The sequence below is a fragment of the Canis lupus genome, chromosome 26, assembly GCF_048164855.1.
Source record: "Canis lupus baileyi chromosome 26, mCanLup2.hap1, whole genome shotgun sequence".
Classification (NCBI taxonomy): domain Eukaryota; kingdom Metazoa; phylum Chordata; class Mammalia; order Carnivora; family Canidae; genus Canis; species Canis lupus.
Window position 1 is genome coordinate 11,801,993 of NC_132863.1, and position 12,336 is coordinate 11,814,328.

A 12,336-nucleotide genomic window follows, 5' to 3' on the forward strand; every position below is an offset into this window, starting at 1 on the left:
AAATTAGGATTAGAATGATTACAGCAGATATTTAAAGAGGAAAAGAAAAATTCAACCCTTGACTGAAATCCAGGATCCTGTCACCCTTCCCACAAAGCAAGTCTTGAAAATTCACTTATGATTTGTGGTGAGGGATAGAAGCAGAAAAATGTTCATCTTTAGCCTACAAGGCTGCCCTATAGCTTGTATCTGTCTGATAAGGATCAAATAGGTATTGACAGCTACATTCTTAAAGGGTCTCATGACTGCCTGTACATCTCACTGGTAGTTAATATCGAGCTGAATGATAAGCACCAGAGAAATCTTGCAGAAGTAGTTTTACAAGTAGAAATTTGAAGAAAACATTTATGATCTAATCCTCCCTGTACATCCCCACCTCCTTGAGCACTAGATATAATCACCAGCTTCACACAGAAAAAGTGCAGCTCTGTCTATCCACGGGCCCAGTCCTTGTGCTATAATAAACGCAGTTTTTTTGCACTGAAAATGCCTCCAGAATCCTTTCTTGACCATTTGCTCATGGCCCAACATAATTTGTATGTATTTCTGTATGTATATTATACTTTAAGAAAAGATAACTTAAAAAAAAAAATCTCTACAGGTCATCTACACTCTACCCCACAAAATGACATACTACACACACAAATACACCCCAGCAGTTTGTGAGAAACATGAAGTCAGTCATAAAGAAATAAAAAATACATAATTTTTTCTGCACCTTTGTGATTAGTATGAGCAAAAGTGTGACTACTTCCTATACTTTAGGAAGAAAGTGAACTTCCTATACTCTTGCTAAAGGAAGTGAACAAACATCACTGAAACTGGGAAACTCCCAAAATGTGATGGCAGGGACACTGTAAGGGATGACTTGACATTTAATTTTAGAGCAGTATTAGTCCCAGTTTTCCGGATTAAGTTTCTGGCTATAGCAGTTTCAGAACAGATTTGGCATCATTGTACCTGCATAGATGATAGACATTTGTTGAAAGATGTTTCATTTACTTTTATAGTTATTTTGTATATTTTTAGAAATATCAGGTCATATTCTTGGAGGTCTTTTTAAAAAAAGATTTCATTTATTTAAGAAAGTGAGAGAGATTGAGAATGAGGAAAGGAGCAGAGGGGGATGGAGAGAGAATCTGAAGGAGATTTGCCACTAAGCGTGGAGCTCAACATGAAGCTGATCTCACCACCTGGAGGTCACAACCTGAGCAGAAATCAAGAGTCCGATGTTAACCCTTTGAGCCACCCAGGTGCCCCTATTCTTGGAGGTCTTAAGTCGGCTTTTTATTTTTTTTTTAAGATTTTATTTATTTATTCATGAGCGACACAGAGACAGAGACAGAGAGAGAGGCAGAGGGAGAAGAAGGCTCCATGCAGGGAGCCCAATGTGGGACTTGATCCCAGAACCGCGGGATCATGCCCTGAGCCAAAGGCAGACACTCAATCGCTGAGCCACCCAGGCATCACTTAAATCAGCTTTAACTACAATATTCCCTGATCTTAGCCTGAACCCTCCTGACATATGCTAAAATTCAGCAAGGTCTAGAGGAAGGCATTTGTAATTAGAGGAAGGAGGACCTGTGCTGTAGTCTGCCCCCACTTAGCGCTGAAAGGACCTTAGATGAATTGCATAACTTTGCCCCACTGTTGCCCCAGAGTCTTCCTCCCTGGGCAGGGTGAGGGGCTGAGCTGGGGAATGGCTAAAGTACATGTCTTTTTCTCTATGGGAGATTTAGAGATACACAAAGAAAGATTTGGTAGAGTTTCAAAAAAGTTTGGGGATGAGTTTGTCAGACTGGGACTGACGTTCTTGCTTACCTGGCAGGATGTTACGATCATTTCAGCACACTGTTGCACCTCTGACTAGAAAGGTATCATTATAAGGAAGGTTAGAGAATATGCAGATGGCTTAATGGCTACCAATCCTCACACCAAGTTAAGTCTACCAAGTGAGTGGTCATGTGGTTCCAGAACAAGACCCTCACTGGGACTATACAGATGACATAGACTGAGTCAGAACACTACATCACCTCAGCTGTTTGTCAGAGGGATGGGTACAATCTGTGAATTATGATAAGGTTAGAGAGGTTACTTAAGAGAAGGATGAAATCCTCACAGTCTTTCTGAGCTGGGTACCAGAAGCATTCAGAAAGTATATTGACACAGACCTGGAGTCTGCAGAAGAAAGGGCATTGCTTACCATGCATTTTTTTAACCCGCTCTGCTCCAGACATTAGGAGAAAATTGCCAGAGTTAGAGGCCTGTCCTCATACTCCACCATCAACCTCAGTAGAGGAGGCATTCAAGTTCTGTAATAACAGGGACAAGGCAGAGAAACTGATAGAGATAGGAGACTGGCCATAAAGACAACAGCTGAGCTAATTCATCCACTACCTCGAGGTCACACTCAGAGCACAGAAGACAGGACAACCAACAGGAGATTGCAAACCTTCCACAAAACCAGTGAGCTTATTGTTGGAAGGAGGGACATTGGGAAGGGAATGCCAGGAATGCTCCCTGTGGGAAGCCTTGGCTGCATCTGGTGCTCGCTAATCTCTTCATGAGAACTTGTACATGGATTGACCCTCTGCAGTACCTGCCCAGCTCCAGCTTCTGCCCAGCGCATCACTGTCTCTGTAGTGGAGCCTTTGGCCCACCCTTGCCGGGTCAGGTAGGAAGACTGAAAATTGTATAGATACTGGAGCTGCCCTACTCTGTCACGACCTGGCAGAGGCACCAGGCATATTGGCGCCTCTCCAACCTCAAATGCACAGTAATGGGGAGAGATGGAGGGCATAAGGTAAGGTAATTTACTTCCCCTTTTGCTTGTGAGGTCAGGTCTGCTACTATTACTCATTCTTTCCTGTAAATGCCTGAGATCCCCTGCAGGGAAGAGACCTGCTAAAATAAATTCAGAGCCCCCATTTTCCTAAAAAAAAGAGTAGAATTCTTTTTGGAATGGAAATGGAACCTGCAGTAGATTGGCAGGGTCTCCATCTACTGACACTTCATAGGGTCCTGATCCTAACCCTCTAAATATTCCCAAGGAGGTTAGGGGCCAAGTAAACTCTTCTGTGTGGGGCATATCTATCCCAGGAAAAGGCTAAAAATGTTCCATCCAATAAAAATAAGGTTAAAACCTAGAGTAGAATTTCCTTGAAAAAATACAATGTCTCCTAAAACCTGAGGCCTTAAAAGGAATCCAATTACTAGTTGCTAAATTTTTAGAAAAAGGGGCTAATTAAACCATGTCAATCTCCCAGCAATATTCCAATTCTCCCTGTCTGGAAGCTGAACTGGAAATATTAGTTTGTATAGGACCTATGGATGATAAATGAGGTGATTAGTCCCATTTATCCAGTGTCCCTAACCCATACACCTTACTCACCCAGGTTCCTGGAGATACTCAATATTTCACTATGCTAGATCTTAATGATCTTAAAGAGTAGCATCTAAAGATGTCTTTTTCTTTTTTTTTTAAGCTCTTATTTATTTATTATTCATGAAAGAGAGAGAGAGAGAGAGGCAGAGGGAGAAGCAGGCTCCATGCACGGAGCCCGACGTGGGACTCGGCCCCGGGACTCCAGGATCACACCCTGGGCCGAAGGCAGGCGCTAAACCGCTGAGCCACCCAGGGATTCCCTAAAGATGCCTTTTTCTACATTCCTTTCCACCCTAACTCCCTATACCTTTTTACTTTTTTTTTTGAGAGAGAGAGAGACAGGCAGTACAAGTGGCAAAGGGCAGAGGGAGAGAGAGAGAGAGAAAGAGAGAGAGAAAGAATCCCAAGCAGGCTCCTGCTCAGCACAGAGCTCAATGTGGGGCTTGAACTCACGACCCTGAAGTCATGATCTAAGCCAAAAGCTAGAGTCAGGTTCTTAATCAACTGAGTCTCCCAGGCGCCTCCCTTTTTGTTCTTGAGTGGAAAAAACCTTGATACTCTAGAAGCTACTCAGTATACAATGGACTGAGTAGCCCTGTCCTCCCACAGGGCTTCCAGGACAGTCCTCATCTCTTTGGAAATGCACTGACAAAGAAACTAAGAGAATTAGATTTAATGAAGGGAACCCTATTGCAATATGTTGATGACCTGCTAATAATTAGCAGCCAGATAAACCAAGACTCAGAGGTTAACCTTAACTTCCTGGAAAAGAGAGGATATAAAGTCTCCTTGATGAAAACTCAGATCTCACAATAACAGGTTCAATATCTGGGTTTTGTTGCATCTGGACTTCTAATTAGGCCTAATGAAAATGCCCCAATATGAGACTCTAAAAGGGGAGAAAAGGAACCCATATAATGAATAGGGAGCACGAGCAAGACTTTGAGGCTTTAAAAATTAAATTAGCCAGGGCCCTAGCCCTGGGACTCCCCATTCTGAACAAACCCCTTACCTTGTCCATTCATGAGAGACTGGAGCTTTGGGGGTTGTAAACCAAGAGTTGGGATCTAACCAGAGGCGGGGGGTGTGTTTTCTCAAAACAGCTAGATCCAGTTGCACAAGGATGGCAGGGCTGCCTACAAGTGGTTACAGCCACTGTTCTCTTAGTTAATGAAGCTTCTAAGCTTGCTCTGGGCCAACACCTGGAAGGCATAACCCCTCATCATTTCTAGACAGTACCAGAAATTAAAGAACACCACTGGCTAATGGGAGGATGTTTAACTAAATATCAGGACACCTCAGCTATTCCTTTAAGAATATGCCAAACTTTAAACCTAGCTACTTTGCTCCCAGCCACAGAGGATGAAGGTTTGCACCGCCAGTAATAAAGATAATAGAGCAAACCTATTCCAGTAAACCTGACCTCCAGCACGAGCCCCCCTGACAACCCAGTGATAGAATGGTTTACCAACGGGGGCCATTTTATAGAAAAGGGTGTCTGGAAAGCAGGCAATAAAGTAGTAAGTCTCAATGAGGTTATAGGTGCAATATCCCTCCCATCTCAGATCTCAGCTCAAAATGATGAGTGAATTGCCCTAATCAGGGCCTTACAAATGCGGAAAGGAAAAAGATTAAATATTTTACTGACTGAAAATATAGGTTTAATGTGTTACATGCCCAGGCTGCCACCTGGAAAGAAAGGGGGATTTTAAAAATCCCTGATAGGGATCTCTGGGTGGCTCAGCGGTTTGGCGCCTGCCTTTGGCCCAGGGCGCGATCCTGGAGTCCCGGGATCGAGTCCCGCATCGGGTTCCCAGCATGGAGCCTGCTTCTCCCTCTACCTGTGTCTCTGCCTCTCTCTCTCTCTCTCTCTCTCTCTCTCTCTGTGTGTCTATCATAAATAAATAAATAAATAAATAAATAAATAAATAAATAAATAAATCTAAAAAAAAAACCCTGATAAAGCATAAAATTCCCTGATAAAGCATAAAGATCTGATCCTGACCCTCTTGGAAGCAGTACAACTGCTTCCACTCTGGTGGCCATGGTCCATTGGAAGGGCCATCAGCAATATAGGTGACTTGTAAGCCAAGGGAACAACAGAGATGACCAAGTGATCATAAAAGCCTGATCAGTCATGGCTCAGTGACTGGCCCCTCTGAGCTCCCCACATCCCTAATATTCCCAGCAGGAGGAGAAAGGTGCTGAAAATGGAGATATAAAAAAACAGAGTACTGAATGGTTCATAAAGGATGACAAAGTCCTCCTCATTCCTGGGGCCCAACTGTGGAAACTCATTAAGTATTTACATAACGCTAGCCACTGTGAGAGAGGCACTCTATGGGATTAAGTATTAAAGATCTTTCAGCAAGTGAATTTAGAAAAATGGTAAGACAAGTCACAGGAGAGGGCGACCCTGTGTTTCTAACAATCTACAGGCCCATCCAATCCCTCCTTCATTACTTAAACCAGTCCAACACCAAAGGTCATACCTGGGAAGACTGGCTAATAGACTTCACCCAAATGCCCCCATGATCAGGGTGTAAGTATTTTCTTTATGTTCATTGACATCTTCACAGGATTTGTCAAACCTTCACTCCATGTCAGAAGGCAATTGAGATTTCCAAGTCCCTCCTAAAAGAAAGAGTTATTTAATTTGGCCTTCCTGAATCTTTTCAGAGAGCCAATGGGCCTTCTTTTATAGCCAACATCACCCAGAGCCTCTCAACAGCCCTGGGGAATGAAGTATTAACTACATGCCTCCTGGAATCTCCAGTCTTTAGGAAAGGTTGAAAAGATGAGTCATACCCTAAAGAAAACCTTAGAGAAACTTTGTCAGGAGATTCATGAGCCGTGGGGCAAACTGCTCCTTATTGCAGTAATCATGATTCACAGAGCCCTAAGACTAGCTGAAGACTCAGTCCACTTGAAATATATACGGGAGACCCTTCCCCACTGCTAGTATTTTACTAGATGGGGAAATGAGCCAAGGGTTGTAGCATATTAACTTGAGCCAGGCTCAAAAATCTATTTTGGGTTATGTTAATCTTGTGCTACCAGCACCCCCTAGAGGTAATTTAGAAGAGGTCACCCCACTGCATTTTTTTTTTTTTTTTTTTTGTAAAATATCTTTATTTATTTGACAGAGAGAGAGGGAGAGCACAAGCAAAGGAAGCAGGAGAGATAGAAGCAGGCTCCCCAGGCCTGTTGAGAGGCTCTGGGTGACATTGGCTATAAAAGAAGGCCCATTGGCTCTCCGAAAAGACTCAGGAAGGCCAAGCAGTGAGCCCCATGTGGGGCCTCTATCCCAGGACTTTGGGATCACGACCTGAACCGAAGGCAGGTGCTTAACTGTCTGAGCCACTCAGGTACCCATCCCACTGCAAATTAATCCAGGGGATCAAGTTCTTCTTATAACCTTAAAAGAGGGTACCCTGGAAGATTGCCTCCCCAAGCAGAAAGGACCCATCTAGTGATTTTAGCCATTCAACAGCAGTTAAACTACTGGGAATCCCTAGCTGGGTACCTCTTTCAAGGCTAAAACCTTTTTCTTCTGGACATCTTTGGGAATGCTTAGGAGGCCAAGAACCACCTACTCTTATAAAGCCCGTGGAAGACTTTAAATACTTGCTCAAGTAGTGATCTTCAGAGGCAGATAAGCGATTATGCCTTGGTAGATTGGTTTGCTGAGTTTTCTTTTTGTTGCCCTTGTTTTACTTTTCTTTCTCTACCAATACCATTTTGGGTCACCTCCAAACCCTGAGAAAGATCTGTTCTGCCCCTGGTGGGTCTAAAAGATGGAAACCAAGGATAGGATGGATGAGGCAGACCTTTCTCATGGTCCTTCTGGGGATGAGTTGGGAAGGAAATAACAAAAGCCTGGAGAGAAAATTCAATTGTCAACTTTTCTAGCATCATTGTCTCAGAAAGGTTATTCTAATTTTTGGAGCTATTATCCTCACCCACAAGAAGGGGTTCCTAAGCAATAGTTTGTACCTATAAATGAAGATACTAATCTCACCTTGACTTTTGAACCCATTAGGAACACATCACTTCTCATAGTGGAACTCAGTGATGGTGACGATTTAAAGTGTGTAGGGCTTATTGACTCTTAGAAACAAACCAGTCTCCAGATTAAGCACCCACTGCTCTGTGAAAAACAGGGGACAACCTTGTTGCTCCTACCAGATAGATAGCTACCTCACTGATATGGGAATCTCACCCTCTATTTATCCTATGCTATTTTCCTCTTCAAACTCTTCATGTACCCCTGACCAGACTCACTGATGTGTGGACTCATCCCTACCTCCCCAGGCCACCAATCTAACTCCTCCCATTTGCCCTGAGAAGTAACAGTAACCCGTTCCTAGAGTTCACCTGTCAGACCCCATCTGCCTTGGACAGCCAGGAGAGAATAAAAGAGGACTTAGAACTAGATGGGGAGGCTATTGGATGAATAGCCTCTGCCTCCCAGATGTAATAACACATCTAACTGGGGTCCTCTTTTATAAAGATGGTTTAGTTCCTCTTTACCCTGCCAAGCTTGTAGCCTGCTCCACCCCCCACCCCCATCTAGTCCTCTGTGGTCTGCCACAAAATAAACTACACTATGAAGAGAGCTCAGATTTCTCCTTCCGTGGCTTCTTTGGGCAGATAATGTTCCCTTCTGGGGAGAGTCCACTTTGGGACAATTAGGCCCTAAAGGACTAGACCTAAATGATTAGGTCTACCTAATTAAATTACCTTTTAAACCAGACAAAACAGAGTGCTCTGACTCATCTCAGCAGAAATTGGAGTGGTCATAAGACCGGCCACCCCTGAAAACAACCACAAGGAATGCTACCCGGGCCTTAGACAAACTGGTCTCAAATGCTGGTGACACCTTGGAGGTCCTTAGGAGTCCCTAGATTCTTTGGTGAATAGGTTGTATTTGGCCATAGGTTGGCTCTAGATTATCTTCTGGCTGAATAAGGAGGTGTCTGTACAATAGTCAACAAAATTTGCTGTATATACATCAACAATGCTGGGGAGGTTGAACTGAATATTCGTATTTACAGATAAGTCAAATGGTTTCATGGTTTAATTATGCCAATATCCAAACTCTGTGGTACTCTTTTACATGCTATATCCCTAACATCATCTGGTTCCTGCCTTTCCTTGGGTCCTTAGTGGTTATTATATTGCTGTTATTTTGGGGGCCCAGTATTCTTAATCTCCTGGTAAAGTTTGTGTCTTCCAGGCTTTAAGAGTTTGAAGTCAAGATAATGGTGGCACAAGTATTCCAACCCCACGAAGGAGGATGCTAGGGCCTACAAGTCCTTAGAACAATCAGTGAGAGAGATTTTTACACCTCCATGTTAGGGATAACAGCGCCCTGCTTAGTAGGAAGCAGTTTCAGAAGATGAGACCTTCGGCCCCTTCTCCTTAGGAATAAGAGAGGCCAAAGGACTCAGGTCCCTTCAACCCTAACGATGCCCCTTAGGTAGATCTCCTGGGATAGCTACAACTCTGCCTTTGAGTAGAATATCCTGCAGGAATGCAAAGGGAGGAAGCTCACTGAAAGGAGAGATTCAACTATGAAGATAGGACAAAACCAGCCTGCACCAAGATGGACTCCAGTACTGAAACTTTCCCCTAATTATGGTACTAAAAATCACAGCTGGGGTAGAGATATACTGATAAGACATGTGATGAATGTAAAAGCATGTTCTGTCCACTGTGCCTACACACCCAACCTCTTTATCTTCCTGCCCCAGCATGCCTAGATGTCACTCTTTTCCCACCTCAGCCCCTATAAAAACATTCCCCAGGGAGCTAGCCTGAAGGACACTTTCCTTTTGTGCTGTCTCTCTTGTGCTCCAGCATAAGCCCTAATAAAAGCCTCATCTGGAACTCCTTTTTGGCTTCTAGGCAATTTCCTGTTTAGAGACCCAAGGACCTGAATTGATACCATTAACACTCATCTCAGCAGGCTCAAAAAATGATATATAGGACTTGACAGGTACATTTCCAGCTTCCTCTTCCCGCAGATGGGTTAGTTCTAGGGCATTGTGTTCTGTACTGGTCCCACACTTCCTGAGTCACCTGGGTGTCAGCTGGCTCAATAATACCTTTATTGGAGATGTTTCCTTCCCTACTCCTCTCCCCAGTGTTACCTTTATCATGCCAACCAGCTGAATGCCCATAAATTCTCAACTTAGAGTATGTTTCTGGGGAAAACTTCACTGAAACCACGATCAATAATGTTAGTTCCCTATTATGGGTGCTGATAATGTGTGGGTATGGTCTTATTTCTGTTGTCCCTGAGATCTAGCATCTTGTCTTGCTAATGAGCCACACCTAAGAAAGCTGAGAAGTAAGAGGGGTCTTGGTTTATTCTGGTAGATATGTATTTGTGTGTACACGGGTATGCAGAGTTATTTTTCTTTTTTTCTCTCTTTTTTAAAGACTCTATTTATTTATTCATGAGAGACACAGAGAGAAAGAGAGAGAGAGAGAGGCAGAGACACAGGCAGAGGGAGAAGCAGGCTCCATGCAGGGAGCCTGATGCGGACTCGATCCTAGGTCCCCAGGATCACGCCCCAGGCCGAATGCTAAGCCACTGGGGCTGCCCCAGAGTTCTTTTTCTAAAAGTAATATTTATTTAGCCTTTTTAGCACAGCTTTTGCCTTACTGATATTCTGAATATTGACATGTCCATACTGAATATGGAGTATTCATTTAGACCCAAAGGAATAAACCCAAATTGTATTAAAGAAAGAAAAATGATATGTTTCCTTATGGTAAATTATCAGATTTCTTACCATATTCATTTGTCAGAACCCTGGTTTTATGAGATAAAGTGCAACAGGTGTTTGTTCTGCTTTTTTCTTTTTTGTTGTTGCAAGAGGCGTTATTGCTTTTTAAAAATATTTTATTTAAATCCAATTTGCCAACATATAGTGTAACACCCAGTGCTCATCTCATCATGTACCCTCCTTACTGCCCATCACCTAGTTACCCCCACCCCCCACTATCCTCTCTTTCTGCAACCCTTTGTTTCCCAGAGTTAGACGTCTCTCATAGTTTGTTTTCCTCTCTAATTTTTACCCACTCAGTTCTGCTTTTTTTCATTGTTCCTTCCTCTGCTTGTTCCCTCTCCCTTTCTTTCATCACTCCACAGTCCTTCCCCACAGTGATCTTCCCTGGACCTCTCCCAACTCTCATAGACACTTTAAAAAGACATGAACTGTGATGGGTCTTCCAGGAATCTGCCCCAGGGTTAACACATTTCTGCATAACAACACATTTCCCCTATCTTCACCTCTTGCTAAAACATTTCAAAAGACAGTGTCTCCTAAAGAGTCTAAAGATTGCGAGTCAGAATGTTACTTAGAAGTTGTTGGTTGTTAGAATCATGAGCTAGCTGTAAATCTTGAGAAACAAGAGGCTTCAGACTTAAGTTTTGTAATGGAGAATAGATACAATCTGGCTTGATCAAGAACCAAATGGAGAGAAAGATCTTTTAAAATGGTCAAGTACTCATTTTTTTTTTTTTTAATTATGGAAGATTCCATCTACCTTCAAGTGATTTCATGAGAGAACAAAAACTGGCTTATAATACCTAAATAGCTCAAAAGTCCTTTCAATAACCCATTGTTTACCATGAAATATATTTACTTTGCTTTAGGAAAAGAGAAGGACAAAACATTCTTTCTATCCCTGAGCCTCAGGCATTTTGTCAGTAACAGTGACACCAAACATCTCTTTGGGTTCTCTGGAAGTGGAATGCCAGGAAGAGATCATTGATTTCTCTCAGTATTTCACATTGGATAATCCAGGTTGGTTAAAAACTCAGGTTGTTTCAAAATGGATGGGACTGAAAAACAAAAGAAGGGAGATATTTTGATTACTGTTGTTTTTGCTGGGGTTGCAAGATCAGAGGAGATCAAGGTTCATAGCTAGAAAAATTCTTAAATTAAATTTAATAGGGACAGGAATTTTCAAAGTCCTGTAATTTCTCCTTTGAGAATTAGGGTATAGTGTTTTATGGAGGTGATAGGACCTTGAAGTTTCTCTGTGGAGAAAGGAGTTTGCTGTAAAAACAAAGGATATGTAACTAAAATATAATTAATTTTGTTGTTAAGGCCTATCTTAACTTTTCACAGCCTGAATGTGTTTTTTAGTAAAACAAGGCCACCCTTTTATCCAGTCAAGCATGTTTTCACAGGTCCCTTACAGAAATGCCTCAATTTCTGGAATCCACTCAACACAGAAGGCCCTTTTATGAGGAAGGAATCTGTAAGAAGCCTTAGTGAGAAGCCTATTTCTTACACTGTGGGAATTTTCCAGTGGGTGTCATTTAAACTCCCTTTGGGCTTAAAGGGTTAATACTAATGAACTAATGGAGATTGGTGTCTTCTGTGGCTTAGTTATAAGGGGTTATTTTTGGGGGGAGTAGGTTGGGGGTGGTCTTATTTGAACTGAAGACTTTTAATCTTGTTGTGTTCATACTTTGGGTGTGTTTTCACATTGATCAAGCATACATAATAAGCTTTTCTTTCTCCTAGAGAAAGAAAAATGACAAAAGAAAATGAATGAATGCTGGTGAAAAGTGATAACTTTAGGTTAAAAGGAGTGTTATTGATTTGTTCTAGGTTACATGAATAATTCATAATGAAAAGGAGAAAGCAGAGGTGCTTAGGGACACAACATTTATTGAAAAATCATAATATTAAAAGTAGGGAAGAATTAAGAATTAGAGATAAAGGAATTTTCCATCCTCTGATCTTTAATTCAGATATCCCCCTATAGTCTTTGACAGCAAAATGAACACTGGGTAAAAGAAGAATTAGCATGTGTATGACTCTATTGCTTGGTGGGTATGTGCAAGACTCCCAATTAGAAGTCTTCTGTTAGAGTGTTTCTACTGAGATTTCAACTCCTAACTTCTTTGGTTGCCTTTCCTCATT